Genomic DNA, 18,926 nt, shown 5'->3' on the forward strand with positions numbered 1-18,926 from the left:
AAAAAGAACTCTTTGAGGTAAAAATAACAATGATTTATTTTGTTTCCTACCTAAAATTAAAAAATAAATAAATAAACAAAAGCTGCAGACATCTCAGTGGTAATGTGTCCCTGAGTTTAATTCCCTGTACCAAAAAGAAAAAAGAAATTGCACTGTTTAAAGAAAAATAAACAAATAAACTTACACATACGTTAACCAACCAGCAAGACAATTCAGTTATAAAGTTTAAGAAAAATGCTCAAAGGGAAAACAGTATTAACTCCTCAAATTCCTTTACTACTGTCACTTGTGAATGGCATATATTACAAAGACATTGTATCTTTCCTAGATTGTAGGTTAAGTAGATAGTGTGGAAGGCAAAGGAAAAGCATTTCTCACAAGAATGAAAATTGTTTAGGATGGTGCTGTTAGGATACCTATGCTCTCGTCATTGGAAACAAACTCTTATTTAATATAACAAAATAAATTTTTTCTAACATTGGAATATATCACTGTTTAGTTGACACTGATGAGTTAGTTGGATTTCATTAGGCACCATGTTGTATCAAATAAAACAGAATCATACTTGGTGCCATAAAATGGGATACATAGAGGATTCTAAGACCAGCTAAAGAGTGAGGGGCAGAATTATCTTATATTATGCTAAATATGAGCGATAAATACACTGAGTAACAGAGTGGGTATGTGTATAAATTGTACTATTTGAATTCTCTCTTTCAATCTCTCTCTTTCTCTCCCTCCATAGGGTTCCATGAACCTAACTTCAGGGAGCAAGAGTACAAAACATTTTCATCAATAGGTTTTACAATGATAGAAACTACTGTGCATATCTTTATATCATTATATAATACTTTACAATTAAATAACACACTGATATGTAGTTCTTGACACATATGGTTGGGAAAAGAGCTAACTGTGTGGAAAAAAGAGATAGTTAATCAAAGACTAGTTGTTGAACTGGAACAAAAATTGTGTTTAGATTAGTGTTGACATGAGCAATGTGTATAGAAAAAAATGGTAGTAATTTGTGCCTGAATGCTAATCCATGAATTTATTTACAAAAGACAACTTGTGATGTAAAAATATGCCTCCAAAATTAATTCAATATTGAAGAAAACAAAGAAAAACATAAGTTCTATTAAGTGGTAGTTACCCAGTATATGACTTTTCCTCTGCATAAAAAGCAATCTATAACCTTTCACTACATTATATTCTCTATCAAGGTGTGTTATAATTTGGATTTCTAATGTCCCCTGAAAATCTTATGTGTTAGGAAATGCAGGAATGTTCAAAGGTGTAATGACTAGGTTGTGACAGTGGTAAATTCATTAATGGATTCATTTCCTAGCACACCTCAGGCCCAGGGAAATGGAGCCAGCTGGCTATGGACTGAATATCTGAAAATCTGAACCCAAAATAAACTTTTCCTTCTCTAAGTTGTTCTGATCAGGTACTTTGTTCACAGCAATGAGAAGTTGAGTAACATAACACAAAGTGCTCTCTAAATATTTGTAATTCATCATTAGCTTGACATTTATGGCAATAAACTCCTTTAATGATTCTAAACATTTGCTCAAGAAGTTCATCTCAGTGGCAGTTTCAATGTCTGAACTGACAGATTCTGCCACTCTTCCTCTGCACAGGCTTCTTTATATAACTTGATGCAAGGGGAGCAGACAAATGAACTGTAGCTATCAGGGTACTGGTAGGATTAATTTATATTACAAGGATAGTACTTAAGTCTGAGTATCGCCATCTATTCTAGCTGGAGACCTAAAGCTGGCTTCACAAAATCAAACTATTCCAATAACTTAAGAAAACAACAAAGAAAGCACACAAACACACAGAAATACGTTTTAAAAATCCATGACAGCTCTCCGACCTTAAGGGTCAGTGGAAAGAGAGAATACCACCAGAATTTTTTATTCTTATATAGGAGACACATAAGAGGAGGTTCCATTGAAATTATATCCCCCAAAGGGCAAACGGGTGGGATTACAAAGGAACTCAACCCCAGAGGGTGACACTTACATCTGAAGCCTCACCTTGTCATCCGAGCTGGGGTAACACCTAGGTTACTGTGGAAAGCAATAATTGCTCAGTGCCCCATGGCACCAGGACTTCAAGGCATCTGCATCCAGAGCAGCTCCCAACATATTCCCTTTCTTAATAAAAAAAAAAAAAGGCAACTGGGGAATAATATCTTTCAGTCACTGGATTCTTGGTCCGAGGTCATTATGACCTACAATTGAGATACAAAAGGAATTAGTAGAAAACATATCATTTCAATAACATAATTAACTTTGGGAGATCTAGGTTATTATTATTACTCTGCCAAACACTCATCAGAAGATTCGTAATCTTCTCCCAATTTTATTGGGAAGCATTGTGCGTGGCCATAGTAACACAGACATTTTTATTTGGCATGGCATTTAAGCCTTTCCACAAATCATAGATCAGAGGGCTCATTCGCATTATTCATTACAGTGGCTTCTAGAGCATTTTAACTTAATTTCAATCCTTCCATCAGCACCTATCTGACTACAGAGAATCTTGGAAGTCATTTAAGTCAAATTATTAGGAAAATTCATATGTTGTAAGTTTTAAAACATAGCCACAAAGGCTGTATTGTAGGAACAATGAATAATATGTTAAGTAGTCACTTAAAGGATCATGACATCAAAAATTTGCCTAGATCTGGTTAATTGGCATGTTTCAAGGCCTGAATGTTAACTTCAGCATGCTAGCTGGCAATAGGACAAAGAAACGTTAATGAAGGATCAATGCCATTTTTCTCTACTATAACTAGTGATAAAATTAGGCAAGTTTTACCTTTTATAGGTCACAGGATATTTAACCATCCTTTCTCTCAATTTTCACATTTAAGGAGTCTTTTAGGTCTGTCGGCAATGTAAATATTCTGAAGGCAGAAGTCAAACATCAAAACATCCTTTTGGGTGCCATCTCACTGAGGATTAAGGTTTCTAGGATTTATGGCATGCGCATGTAATTCTAGGAGACCAGCCTAAAAAATATCCACCATTTCTAGACACTTTATGTTATACTGACAAGACATTTGCACAATCTATCCACTTAGGAAAGGTGCCAATTTCTATTGTAGAATAATTAGGGCAATAATACATTGGTGGATATTTTATGTAAATAATTGGCCTGTATAAGAAGGTTCTGTTTCAACAATCTAGTATGACAATTTTTCAGATATATAATCTTAATTTCTAAGGACTAGCGTGATTGGCTGGCTTAGATTTCTCATATGCTGTCTTTTTCTCAAAACATATTCCCAGTCTGTTTACCATAAGATCAACATATAGGTATAACTGACCATTATAGTCAGTACAATTAATCTAGTTACATAGGTGGACTTTCCAGTCCACACTGCAAGGCACATTAAAGGTGGACCTGAGAAATGGGTCCATAGAAGTTTGTTTGTAATTTTTACTTACTTGACAAGCTCATGAAGCTCCATGGCTATAAACTCTGCAGCTGGAAGTTTACCTTTCTGTGCCAGGTTTTTCAGTCATTTTCATGAGGAACGGTTTAAACTCTATCTTTTGAAATTTGATTTAATTTACTAAATCACATTCAGTAGCAATTAGACTCTCAATATTAAAATTAAGACAAAAATTTTAAAAATATTTTGTAAGACCTATTATGTGCCTGGGGGGTCCTGTTTCCCCCTTTTAAAATATATTAATATTGAATGAAAGGCTGACATAAGTCATAATATCATTAGTTTAAATTATAGACAATAGTACAAGCATTATAAATAATAAAAGATTTATTAGCTCTAGCTGGTCATGAGACTTGACAAAAATCTTTTAAAGGTACTATGGTAAATAGAAACTTAGCCTTTACTAAATGCATGACTTGATTTTTATTTTAACAGAATTACGAAAAATGAAGAATACAATAAGCTGTATAAAAATTGTATTTTGAAATTAACTCTAGATTAACTTACATAATTGTCTTAATTTGGGATGAGGCTAGTGACAAGAGTTTTTAACTTAGAATCTGTGGCCTTTATTAGGGGCATGAGAAATTATATAGACATCTATCCAAAATAGGAAGTACATATGCTAAGTGAGCCTAGAGAAGATATTTTGTTTTTTACCATTAATAAAAAATGAAATAGAGAAATGAATAGTCTTTTCTCTATGAATCCATGAAAAACTGTCATTATTGTTATTAAACTTAGTATTGACCTAAGTAGGAAGAGTTAGTATCTCAAACATTAATGGGTAAAAACAAGTTAACAGTATTGTTTAAGACAGTGATCTAATTTAGAATTTTATATGACATTGAGCTAGCAATAACATTTTTAGGGATCTTATGTCAAAACAATCTTTGGTTAAAGAAACAGTTGTATGAGCATCCTTAATAACTTTATTTAATGTAGTAAAATTAGTTCTAATAATTATGTATAATTTATGGCTTTACCAATTTAAAAAATATCAATGTATGGAGGGCATTACCTTATATTATTGAAGTTGAGAAAAGGTCTATCATGTTAAATCTCTTATTGAAATTAGCTATTGGTTTATTGAGCTAATTTATTTATCACTGTCTAATATTTTAGGGGTAACTATTGTTAGGGTTATTTTCCTCAATGACAAATTGTTGACAGGGACTTGAATAAGGCCCTGTTTCAAATGTTTAGAGGCTTCCAAAATCTGTTTTTGAAAGAAGAGTAAAATTTTTAACTAGGAAGCTTATTTTTCTTGGAGTAAGATTAGCATTTTAATCTCTTCTGTCTGTATGTTTGTCTTTTTTTATATCTTCATTTGGGCTCCATTGAACTGTGATGCAACATCTAAACTTGGCTAGGAGAATGTTAATCTTTGCAAATACCTTGGAATATCTAGGGCTAACTGGAGGATACACTCATCTTTTGAAAATGGGTGGCCCCCTATAAGTTTAGGTGCTGTATTGTCTCTTTAAGTCTCTCTATGAAAATAGTAGGATTTTTCTAAAGGGTTACTAAAATTATTTTTTAGGCATTTTGTTTATCTGTTGGATACCAATTTGTCTTGAATAACTGTCTGTGTTCCAGACAAACTGTCAGGCTTGTCCCTATTCTGTGTTATTGGGACATGGTTACAATAAATCTCTTTAAGACTGTTTTTAAGATGGCCTTCTATTTTAAAGTTTAGCTAAGTAATAGAATAATATTTCTCTAGGCAAGGTTACACATCTGGCATACATTTTGAAATATTACAAAACATGAATTCGGATTGAAAAATCCCCCTGAATTTGTTCCGGTCTGTATTAAGTTTGAGAGGTCCCCTTTGATCTTTTTTATCCAGTAGACAATTGTTAAGGCTTTCTTTGATGATAGTAGTTGAGGATAGATATGAAAATGAGATACCTTTTATTGCTTATTGTAATATCCCAGTATATAGACTAGCTTATCCATCCTAACAATTTACAAAGAACTCTCAATCTCTTTTTGAGAGAAGGTTTTAAAATATCTCTTTATCTCAGAATATTATCCTTTAAATAGGTGTCTCTTAATTGTCTTTTAGAAAATATGATTAAGGTTACTTCCCAGTGGCTAGTATATAAATCTTACCATATTTTTTATAGATAATAGGTCCAGTCAGAGAACTTATATAATACCAATGAATTTCCAACAAAATTTGTAACTTTTATTGTTCAAAACTAATATAAAACTTTATTTTGGAGAACACCAATCCTAATAAATTGTTCTCCACAATCTCATAAACATCCAATGATGTCTTGAATCAATCAATTTTAGTCTCCAAGGAGCAGTGTCCAAATTGGAATTTAAGTCAGTATTTTAAAATATTTATTGCTTAATGAAGGATGTGAATTTATTCACTAAAATTAATCCTTGTCTTAAACATTAATAATCACTAGGCAAATTAAGACCTACTTAAAGGAAATGAACTTAACATTTTAATAGGGCTTTATCATGTCAACATATGGACAAAATCTTGGTTCATATTAGTATAATAAAATCAGGGGGAAAATATGTAATATCCTAGAATTAATCAGTTCAAACTATTATAGTCAGTCCAGTTACACATAAATCTGTTTTTCAATTATTTTAACTTTCTATATCATCTGTCTAGATGATGATATAAGGATTTCCTTATTTAGGAAATGGGACTGGACCTATTACCTAAAATCTAGAACATGAAGACCTTGTTTTACCCCAAAATGATTTCTTTCTTCTTCTTAGGACCTCCAATATGTGCTTCCTCTCTGTGGAAGTATCTTGTTCTCCTTTTAGAATATTTCTTGGTTATACTTTGGAACAATTTCTGTAAACCTTAGAATCTAAACAAATTATTGTACCTTGATAAGAAGAAATATCTCAATGAAAATATAGTTACAGCCCTTAGACATTTTTGTAGACAGAATCATATTTGTTTATCATCTTATAAAAGTTTCTACAATAATTTCAGAATTAGAGATTACTTGATGGTTGTATTATCTCTTGAAAGAAAAATTTTTTGGAGTAAAATACATTTATCTCAAATATCTGTAACTATAAAAGGCAGAGCATCAGATAAATGCATGTATAAGAAATATAAATTATGTGTTTTCTGTTGAAGGAAAATGATTAGAAGCAAATATATAGATATTAAACAATTAGACATATGTTCATTATCTTATGAAAAGAGTATAGATTAGTTAAATACCTGGAAAATATGCATTAAGAACAAAAGTATAGCTTATAATTATGTCGACCTTATGAAATCACGTGTTTCTTAAAATATCTGGATCCATTTTAACTTACTTTTAACTAGGGGTGCACCCTTATCTCTATGTGACGTCACAAAATTTCCGTGCACATATTTTTTTTAAATTTTCTGTATTTACATAGTTAGAAACCGAGAATAAGGTCATTTGATCATCATGAGAGGTTGTGAGAAATATCTCAGATTGCTGGCCTTTTATTATCTCATGATGATCAAAGGTACTCTTATACTCCTCAAAAATAAAACTCAAACATGCATCACTCATAAATGTAGCATTATCTTTGCAATTCTCCTTAATAATATAGCTATAAAGAATTTCTAAGGGAACCTGTTAAGGGATAAAAATCAGATTATTTAGCTTTGAGAACATGTTTGGACTAGGGCAGCAATGTAGAAGGCTGTGAAGTTTGATTTTGCCTGAAAAAGATATCTTTCATTAGTATTTATAGGTGGGCATTCTTGAGTAAAATATAGGCTCTGTGTAGATCTGGTAGCAGATCTATGAGAAAAAGTATATGCTTAGTGGTTGGAAGGCAAAGCCGGAAATCCTGCTTGAGTGACAATTGAAAAGACCAAGAGGAAGGCCCAAGAAAACATGGGGGATGGGAATCAACCACCATTTTGTTCCAGCCATGTGGCTGGAGAACTCTTCCAGGTTCTCCTCAATCCAAAGTTTTGCCTGAGCTCCTGTGTGTTTCATATGTTCTATTACCAGTAGGTCTGATTGAAACCTGATGCACCCAGTGAAGTCTTTGTGGCTTGTGAAGCTAGTGCAGCTTGATCAGAGCCACTGCTGTTGCCACTGCATGCTGAGCCTGCCAGGGGAAGCACATAGTTGTCTTGGTAACAAAAGAGTGTGGAGTCGGTGGGTGTGGCCATTGTGAGCAACTGCAGCCATTCCTGCCACCAATGCCATGTTTAGACAGGGGTTTCTCCAGGGTTGGGCTTGTTGCCTGAGGCAGGGTCCTGCTTGGGACAAGCCCCTGGAGCTTCCCCAGTTGGATGCACTCGTTGGATCTGTTTGCTTTCCCCTGCCTAGAGTCCCTCTGCAACCTCATCATGTAGGCACTTCGCCAGTCTCCCCCAGGCAGCAGAGGTTCCAGTGGTGGCCCTGTGCTCCCCTGGCTATAGGGCAGATGGTGTGAGGTGGGAGCCAGGGAGCCGGTGGGTGTGGCTGCTGCCTTTGCCTCCTGGCTTGCCCTGCATCCGGGCCCTTGCACCCTGGGAGAAAGCGCATACATGGTTGTGCCCTGGGAAGTCAAGTTTCCCACAGATTTCCAATTGGTGGCATTTGTGCTGTAAGTAACAAAGGCCCCCTTTTTCTGTTGTTTGCTTCTTTCCCTGTCCTGCGCCTGCATTTGGTTCCCACAGTGAAAGTCCCCGGTGCCAGGATGACCTGGTGCTCTACCATTTCTCCCTCCCGTGGTGCGTGCTCTTCCAATAGCCATGAGGTGCAGAGCTGTGAGTGGCTCCCGTGTAGCTCCTCCTCGTAGTATACAGGCAAAAAAATTAAAAAATAAAAAAAATTTAAGCCCCCAAAATGGGTCCTAGTGGCAGACTCTGGTGCTATTGCCAAATCCTAAGGTAGCATGCACCCCGTTAAATCAAGGTTTCCAAGGGAAAGAATTAGCTAGCGGCTCCACAGGGGACAGTGTCAAAGGCTTGCATTTGCTCCAAAACAGCAGAAAAACAAAATTTCTTACTCTCCAAATGCAGATTCCTAACATATAACCCCCAGAATCTTTACCTAATATTTCAAAATATAAAAAAATTTTTAAAAAATCCACAAAAGTGCCTTTCCCATGGGAGAGAACTGAACTTGGCAACATATCCTTTTCCAATCATCTTAATTGCTGTGGTACTTCAAATTTTCTAACTTATCATTTTTTATGTCTACTTATTGTCCCCAGAATTGCAAAAAATATAATTTTTTCCTGTTTCTAAAGTTAAAAAATTCCCAGATATTGTAAGTTTAATATCACAATTTTTTCTTCTAATTCACTTATTTTCTACAACTTAACTCCTAATACCCTGAAATCCTAAGTGGGTTTAACTTCTGGAGAGACATTCCAAACCAACTAAATTTCTAAAATTCAGGCTGGCATCCCAGCGGGACCTCCATTTATCGCCATCTATCCCAGCTGGTGAACTAATGGAACTAATGCTGGCTTCACAAAATCAGACTATTCTAATAACTTAAGAAAACAACAAAGAAATCACACAAACACACAGAAGTACGTTTTCAAAATCTGTGATGGCTCTGCGCCCTTAAGGGTCTGTGAAAGAGAGAGCCACTGGAATTTTTTATTCTTATATAGGAGACACACAAGAGGAGGTTCCATGGAACATTCTACCCCCAAAAAGGCAAAGGGGTAGGATTACAAAGGAACAGGTGAGTGTAACTCAACCCCAGCAGGTGACGCACCTGGAGCCACACCTTGTTATTTGAGCTGGGGTGACACCCAAGTTATTGTGGAAAGCAATAATTGCTCAGTGCCCCATGGCATCAAGACTTAAAGGCATCTGCATCCAGGGCAGCTCCCAACATCTGAGGAGTATTATAATAACTATGACAGCTATAATAAATTAAATCTAATGTTTGCCTCAACATTTGTGTCTATTTCTCAATTAGCTAACAACTCCAAGGGGGGCAATGAAATTAATTCTCAAACTCCAGCATGTGATGTATGGACCAAGAGACCCCTAAACTGCACTAGCAAAACTGACACCTGGTGATCAAGGTAACATATGAGGATAATGAGACTCTTGAGTTGGCCTGTAAATGAGTGGCCGGTTTTCTAAAAAATTCACTGTTAAGTCTCAGTTCGGTGGAATATAAGTAGTAAATTTTTCCCCAATAGTGCTTGTTAAATTAACCCATTTCTGTGTATGGAGTTACTTTCCTAATTCTCCCTCAGTCCAATCCTATAGCTTTTAAATAGCTTTGATTAGAATATCAGTCTAATTTCAATTTTTGTAGCTTCATTCCATAGCATTAACTTAAAGGTATTGTTAGCATATGATGAAGTGCACATTTAAAGTATATCATTTGATAAATATGGACACATGTAAGCATCCATGGAAACTATGAACACAATCAAATCAAGGATCCTCATTTCCTTAACATGGCCTTTGTTTCATGGTTCCATTAACACCCAAACTTCCCCTTTTCCTCTTGCAGTCCCTCACTCATACCCTTTCCCACACCTTCCTTTTCATACATAGTATGCAGGTATTTTTTTGTTTGGCTTATTTTGTTGGCATAAATTTTTTGAGATTCATCCTGTTACTGCATGTTTCAATAATGCAATTCTTTTTCTTTAGAGTAACATTCAAATACATGGCTATACCATATCTGTTCCAACTATTGATGGACATTTGAGTCAATTCTCCTTGAGGGTTATTACAAACAAAGCTACTATGAAATTTTGTGTCAAGTTTGTTTGCTATTGTGGTACAAGGGATTGATCCCAGGGCCTTGCACAAACTTGGTAGAAGGGTAAGCCTTCTACCACTGAGTTATACATCTAGCCATTTTTTAAAGACTTTTTAAAATTTTATTTTTTGAGACAGGTTTCACTAAGTTGCCCAGGCTGACTTCTAAACCGCAATACTCCTGCCTCAGTCTCCCAAATAGCTGGCATTACAGCCGTGTGCTTCAGTGTCTGGATTGTATTCAAGTTTTTATGCGGATAAAGGCATTTGTTTCTGTTTTATAAATATCTAGCAGTGGAAAGTTTGGTTTATATGATAGATATATAATTAATGTTTAAAGAAACTGCCCAACTGTTTCCTAAAATCATTGTATGATCCCAGCAAGAACAGAGATTTCTCATTACTGTATTTGATGATTTTATATTAGAATCCTTTTCCCTGGATGACCATAACTGCTGTTCTAGCTCATTGTCTGAGTATAAATGGCTCTAGAGTGTGATTAACTCTGGAAAAGATTTGTTCATTTTTGATAGCTCCTTTATACAGCTGGTGACAACTTCCAACTACCTGGTAACTTCATATAACATTGTCTCATATTTTTACCTCTTTGTTCCTAACAGTGCCATGGTCCTGGGAATACTCCCAGTTTACCTTATGAAGTCAATTCTGTGGTCAGTGAGTTAGAGGATCAAGTACTGTCCCCTTCTCAAACAAGGAACTCAAAAAAGATTGGGGTGGGATTTTAGCCCCTGTGGAACATGGCAGCCCACCAGTATCCTTCCTCTATTCTCTTATACCAGCAACTAGTCCTGTCACCAATCCTGTTGGCCAGATTGTTGCCAATAAGAGAATAAAACACCAATATTCCCTGGTTCTAATCCTTAGAAGTGATGCTTTTTGGGGGTGGGAAGGAGTTGGGCTCAATCCATGGCTTTAGACAAAGATGATAATAACTTCGATCCATGTATCTCATGCTTCCAAAGCCCACATCTCATATCAAGATCTTCTAAAACTGATAGTGAAGGATAAGCCCCAACTTCTAACCTCTTTTAACTTAGAATGAGGGATACTTAGCCTTTTTTCCTTTAGTTTTATATTTTAATTGCAATCCTGAGACAACAGGAAGAGATCTCACTTAACATACTACTCTGGCCCAGCTACACACCTGGAAATTCCAGGCGTAAGGTTATTTTTCATAGGAATGAATCTTCATAAGCTCTGACATTTGAACTTCTATGACTGAATATAACTTCAACTGGTTAAACCAAGGGTTGGAATTATAGTTGTAGCTGAGTCAGATTCTCAAACTTTGGGGAAAATAGTATTAAAGATATATGAACATTTTAGGAATTGGTGAGTTGGAAGATTCTTGTTCCTTGTTGCCCATTTATTAGCAAAAAGTGAAAGTCATGACATTGAACTTCAAAGTTAATTAATTGTCCATGGGATAGAAAATATTAGTGTAGGAGGATGTTCCTTTTCCCCCCTATATAGCTTTTATTTTCATCCAGTTCTATGTCAAGCACTATGTGGATGAATAATCTCTTAGTGTCCTCTGCCTTCTGCCATAATCACCCTGTCATATGGTCCTATTGGCTCTAGTTGGCTAATTTTAAAGGCATTAATATTAACCCTAAATTTCAGAAAATCCAACCATGGGTTAAACAAAGAGAAATGATGGACTTTAACCACAAATAGAGACAGAATAAAAAGGAATATCTTCCATGTTTTTGTGTGGAAGAGAAACAACTCAATTAATTAACCCCCCAAACACATACACAAACACACACACATACACTATGCCTGGAATGGATGCCCCCAAGAAATCAGGTTGGTTAGTACTGTGGATTGGTTTTAAAATATTTGGATCTTTAAATCAATACAGAAGTTATGAAATATTTAAAGAAAGAAATAATGGAAATTAAGTTTATTTACAGTGTATTTTGCAAAAATTTAAAAATTCTTTTTAAAAAATTCTTGCTCTATAAAACTTTTTATTAATTACAAAATATCTAGAAAAATCAAAAGAAGAAAATTAAAATCCCCCCAAATCCTCTTAGGGCCCAAACACCAGTAGCTGAAAGTAAATATAATTCCAACCCAGTGTAGATAAGGTAGGATGGAGTCCCCATGACTGAATCCTGGTGGCCTTATAAGAAACAGAACAGAGACCAGACACACATAAACATGTGTGCCCTCTGTCTCACAATGTGATGATGCTCTATTACCTCGGGACTCTTCCAGATGTGATCTTCGTCACCAGAAGCTAAGTTTTAAACTACCCCAATGGAAGCAGACAGTGATGTTGCATTGGACATTCTAATTACAAATGTAGTTTATGTTTTTAGAACAAGATGCCATTTGAACCTAAGGAACATTGCTTTGAAGGGAGCAAATTTAACTTAAAAGCATGATTTCGGGAAAGTATTAATGAAACTTAGAAAACCTATAATAATAGCTACAATTTGGTCCTTAGGAAAAATTATTTGCACTGGAGTAACAAGTGAAGAAGAAGCTAAATTTGGTGCCAGACTTTTAGCCTGCAGCCTGTAGAAATTACGTTTTCAGGTAATATTTACAGATTTTAAGGTTGTTAATGTTTTGGCAGTTTGTAACATGCCTTTTGAAATCCATTTGCCAGAATTCACAAAGAACAATAGACCTCATGCCAGTTATGAGCCTGAATTTCATCTTGCTGTGTGCTATCAGATAAAGTCTCTAAGAGCCAAATTAAAGATTTTTTCCACAGGAAGTATCACAGTAACAGGGCCCAATGTACAGGCTGTGGCTACTGCTTTGGAACAAATATACCCATTTGTGTTTGAAAGCAGGAAAGAAATTTTATAACTCATCATTTAATTGGCTAGAATCTCTAACTTTTAAAACCTGCTGCACATTGGACTCAAAGCAAAAGAAAAACTGGACCAATAGTAATTGAGGAAATAGACTCGTTTATTCACTCCCGGCTATAGTTTAAGCTCTAGTCCCTTTGGATTTTATTTCAAACTTTGCTGTAATATAAAAAGGAAGTTTACAAGACATGACATTGCTGCTTTTACAAAAGGACATTCTATTTATTTTTGCAGTAATTCTCATGTCCCCATAAGCAGAGCTGTCACAATGTGCACTACCTTAAACTGTTTTATTTAAAGTCATTGTAACTTTTTTCCCGTTTGAGCTAATGTATTTTATTGTGAATAGTCTTACATTTTTGCATGCTGAACATGGGCACCAAAGAACCTGTAAAAGTTATTTTTTTCAATTGAATGTGCACAAACAAAAGTTTGGAAAAGAAAAAAAAATATTCCAACCATCTGTCATTGATCAGAAAAAAAGACAGGGAGTAAGAAAAAAGGGAAAATTTTCAGAACCAGCAATTATGGTGTATATATTATGTAAAAATTAATGGTAATAAGGCTCCTTTTACTTTAATTCAAAGAAAATGATATTGAAAGAAAACTAAAGGAATTAGTAAATTTGAGATTAATATTTGTTTATTGTGCAATATATTTCTTCAAAAAGCTTTATAAAATTAAGGGGAAAACTCCTTAATAGGTTTAAGTAATAATAAAATATAAAATATTATTTTATTCTGAAAAACTTCAGATTACTTATAAATTACTGTTTAGTAGTATTTATTTATTAATATTTAGATATATCCAGATACCTAAAGATAATTATAGAACTTTTGATATTTATACAACTTTTATATAAATGTTTATAAATGCTATATTCTTATAATGTCAAGGTTCATAGAATTCATATTCTGTTCTGTAGCCATGATTTCCACATTGACCAACATTAGTTCTGTATTCTTACAATGGATCAAATACTCTCTACCACCTCAGCACAGCACTGTTTCTCATATTGGTGAGTGCAAGCTCTGCATAAAAATGTTTAACAAATGTTCACATTAAATGTTCCTTCAAGTGCTTGCATTAATATAACATATTATTATATTATAATAATACGTTCATTGTTGGAGCTCAAGAAGTAAAAGCCAAAAAAGTTTAACATATAAATAATGCTTTCAAGCCAAACAAAGGTAAACGAGCCTAGAAAAATGTCAGGAAAGGTTGATCTTCACTTGTAATAACAGCAGACAGACTAGAAAAAGGCTTAGCAGTATTATATCCATTATTTTACCTGACATTTTAGTTTTAACAAACTCTCATCTCCTGTGTTCATTTCTTATATTGAATTAATGCTGTCAATATAAATTTTATTGGTTTATAATTTTACTCACTTTTAATTTATAATTTAAGTAGGTTTTGCAGGTTTCTAAGAGATATAAAAAGGGAGTTAGTTTTTTTTATTTATAAGCTAAGAAATAACAATAACATAAAGTCAAGTAAATGAAAATTAAAAGTTGGTTAAAAATGGGAGGCAGTGGCCCTTTCTCTAGCATATCCCCTTGGCTCTTCTTCTTTCAGTGGTAAAGATAATATTGACTGCCAACCCAAATGCCGGCAACGGGGGCTTTTGTTTTTCCTGCCCCCAGAGCCTTCTGTGCCTCACATATGGCAGGCCAAATATATTGGAGAATTAATTCCTTATAAGCAGTATTTAACCCATAACTAAAGGAAAATGGAATACAGATATTTCAGTTCTCCCACGTTATGGGTGAAATAATATTAAGATAACTGTGTCTTGCAATTGTTCAGCATATTTAAGATCTACCTGTTGGATGCAGCTCCCTTATGTAATGAACCTAAAGCAACAAAATTGTCCTGAGGGTGGATACCCAGAGACTAGATAATAAATAAAGTCTGATGTCCTGCCCAAGTCCACTTCACAGTAGATCCAGTAGATCTATAGACTACCAAGTAGAAATTTCTCTATTACCTAACTACCTATTCAAATTCTATACCTATAATTGGCAAAATCTAATCCGTGGTCTGTATGGTGAGAATAACCAAATTGGAACTCCATGAAAAAGTTCCCACTTTCCTTAAGATAAACTAAGAACTATGTCATATATTAAGTAAAATGGTAGAAAGCAGGGAGTATGGTTCCTACCCTAAGACAATTTAATTTCACTTAAGAAGTTAGCCCCATAGTGTCCATGTTCAAAATGTATGGGTCAGGGAGGCACTTGGGAAATTTGTGCCTTTCATCTCCATAAATTTTGGCCATGCTGCACCAAGAGGTCCTGGATCCTATGAAGAAGAGGTAACCATTTACAAAAAAATATAATAAGGGTCCAACTAAATCTAAAGTTACCTATTCTCCATTGTCCTTCTGCTTCTTCTTCTAGTGGAACAACAACAAAAATGAAGCCTGATACAAATGAGGATAAAAGATTTACATGATAAGGGCAAGGATGTCATGAAAGCTTTTCATGGAGGTGTTCTTTGGCCACTGAAGCATGCCCACCCACGTTACACCCTACATCTGGACTGCTCCCCAAAGGCCCATGTACTGAAAGCTTGGTTCCCAGCCCATGGTGCTGTGGGCAGGTGGTGGAAACTTTTAAGTGGTCAGGCCTGGTGGGAGGTATTCTGTTGAGGGTGGGTTTGGAACCTTGACCCTTCTTCCTTGATTTTTATTCCTGGACATGATGTAAGTAGCTTTGTACTACCATATGTTCCCTGCCACCATGTGCTGTCTCAAAGCAATGGACTAACTGATGCTGGTCTGGAACCTTCAGAACTGTGAGCCCAAATAAACTTTTTCTCATTCTATGTTGGTAATGTCAGGTATTTGTTATAGTAATACAATACACTCTTTTTCTGGAGGCGTCAACACTCCTTAGGAGAAGACCTGAACCATAGCTGATGAGGTATGGCATGCAAATATCATATTTTCCTCTCCTCTAAGTGAGCAATTCTGAGGCAATCATGTGATTTACATGCTGTTTCTCGAAGTCCTCCAGAAGTGTTAAGCTCCAGTTGTCCATGTGGCACTGTTCTTGGTAACAGAACCTTTGCTCCCAACCCTCCATTTATTCCCTATTTCTTTAGTTGTTCCATAAATATTTCTTGCACTCAAATCCTATTTCAGTGTCTCTGAGAGATCACAAACTAAGGCAGGTCCCTTTAAAAATTGTTTTTTTAATTGAAAACATGTTGAAAAAAAGCATGTTGATAACTTCAAAAAACATAGCTATAGTGCTCATTCACCACATCCACTTCGATAACCATATTATCAAGCAGTGTTCTAATTGCTTACATGCTCATAGTCAAGAAATAAAGATGCAACAAGATTTTGTTCTGCCTTCTTTGAGAAACCAAAAAATTGTATACTCATGTTAAAAACCCATTTAAAATGCTTATTTACACTTATTTGCCAATTTTGTGTTGCTGTAACACAGCACCTGAAACCAAGTACTTCATAAAGAAAAGAGGTTTTTGGGGGTCTTACAATTCTGGTAAACAGAAAGACCAAACAGCATGGTATCAGCATCTGACAAGGGCCCCGTGGCCATTTCACTAAACAGTGGATCAGCTGGCACATCTGGGAGCAGCATGTATGCATAGAGGGGAGGCAAGATACAAGAAGCAAGAGAATGAGCTGAAAAAACCAAATTCACTTTATAACAACCTGTTTTACAAGTACTAATCTAATCCCAGGAGAGTTAGAACTCTGGAGACAGCATCAATCCTATGACCTTAATCTTCCACTGTTATAATCCTCCCCCCACCTGTTAAAGATTCTATTACCTCTCAACATTGGGGACTGCCGCAGTCTGGCTGGGCACAAATCACGAGCCACTGAAGCAGGAACAAACTTTATTTTTAAACTGCAGGAAAACACTTCACACAGCTCCCGGGGAATCCTCCCGAACGCGCCAGGAGGCTTGTCCAGGAACCCCCAGCCGGAAAAATCTCTCCCGGAAATCCCTCCTCCTGCACTTCCCCAACCAATGGGAACTCTCGGGGAATCCCCGGAAATCCCCATGAGAACTCCAAAATAGTGCGAGAACTCAAAAGTTGCGGCAGAGGCGGATAGTAATGCCTCGCCTGTCAATCAATACTGTTGGCAAAATGCCAGGGGCCATACAGACTCGGCCGTGGCTCTCAGCATCTCCCCCTTTTTGTTTAATTAAACAACAAGCAATGTGGCTTAGGGACCGTGCCTGTTAGGCAGTCCAATTCAACATATGGTCCTTACCCGTCATCGGATGAACTGACCTCTAGGCGTCAGCCTCCTGTCTTAGGTTGGTACCACTGCAATTGGATCATACCCGTCACTGACTACCGGTCCAGCATACAGCCATACTTGTGGATAGGCCTTTGCACCAGTGGGGGGTGAGGTTCTTTGCCTCACCTCTGTTGGCCCCCAAATTTTAGACCATCACTAGTAGAAGGGAGGAGGATGCAAAATGCCATGACACTAAGCCAATTGAGGGCTCCTTTGAAAAATTGTACCACCGGTGACACCATCAGCAAAAATACTCCAGCACTACCACAATTCGCTGTACCAACAGATAGTTCAAAATGCATACAGATGATACATAGTCCAGGCAAGGTCTGCAAGCAATTCAAAGCAGAGGAATCTGTCAATATGTCCATTTCCTCCCAAAGTAAATCAACTCCTTAATTGAGCATTACTTGTTGAGTTATTATTCATTGATGCATCAGTTTTTACAGTTTGTTGTGATAACTATCGAAGAAGCTGTAGTTTGGTTTTATCTTTGTCTTCACCGGCACTGGGATGAAGATAGGAATTCTGGCAATGATGCTAAGAAAAAAATTATGTAACATTCCAACAGGCACTAAGAAAACAATTTTTTGAACAATTTACATTATCCTGAACAGAATTATTAAATATAATGAGAAGGAAAGGTGAAAGTAAACAAACAGATCTGTTAACCTCCTTATTTGTTCACATATTAAAACAATTTTCAACAGCTGTTTACCCAATCTAAATTAAACCATTAAAATCACATGAATAAAAAAAATTCGGATCCATTTATTCATGAGCGCTCCTCATATATGATATATGGACATACACACATACAGACATACAACACAAAACAGAAGTGTGCACACATAACATACAACACATAAGACAATAGTAAAGGCCTTGTAGCTTTACCTAGGTGAAATCTCCATTGCAATGCTTAAAAACTCCACAGTCAAAAAATAAAACTGATCAGAAAAACATTAACCTAGGTCTGTATGAGCTCAAAAATAAAATAGAACTTTATGATGTGGGAAAAGGCAAATAATAAAATAAATATTGAAAAAAACATCCTGGTTAATCACCGTCGCAGATGTAAGAATAGCCAAACTGGAGTTCTGGATATCAGCTGTTATGGATTTGAGTCAAATCATCTTCCTTTTGGCCTGTAGAAATTGTTTTAGTTAATCTCTCTGGAATCCAAATCGGCTGCTGTTCTCCCTGTGGAAAAACACAAACAGAACCCCGACTCCAGACAATCACTGGGTCAGGACCTTTCCATTGTCCTGTTAGAATATCCTTCCAAAGTACCTTAGGCTTATGTACATTTTTTGGACACATATGCCTTTCCGCAGCACTAAGCCCTGAGGAATCCAAATTTAAAAAGTTTAGAGTAAAAAGGGTTATTTTAAGTTTATCTTTGGGTGACATATACCCCTTTCCAATTCCCTCTTTTTGCTTTAGTAAGTACATTTTAATAGTTTGATGAGCTCTTTCAACTATGCCTTGTCCCTGTGGATTGTATGGAATTCCTGTTATATGAGTAATGCCAAATGATGAGCAAAATTGTTTAAAAGAGGTAGAAATATAACCAGGACCATTATCTGTTTTTAACTGTTT

At 35.9% G+C, this 18,926-nt stretch overlaps 1 pseudogene; it reads left to right on the top strand.

Moving 5' to 3' along the window:
• Positions 1-12,467: 12,467 nt before the first annotated feature.
• On the top strand, positions 12,468-13,048 carry LOC124080097 (TATA box-binding protein-like 1; annotated as a pseudogene).
• Positions 13,049-18,926: the final 5,878 nt, after the last annotated feature.

The sequence above is a fragment of the Marmota monax genome, unplaced genomic scaffold (genome assembly GCF_021218885.2).
Source record: "Marmota monax isolate L192 unplaced genomic scaffold, Marmota_monax_Labrador192_F-V1.1 WCK01_AAM20220418_F8-fsc00197, whole genome shotgun sequence".
Lineage (NCBI taxonomy): Eukaryota > Metazoa > Chordata > Mammalia > Rodentia > Sciuridae > Marmota > Marmota monax.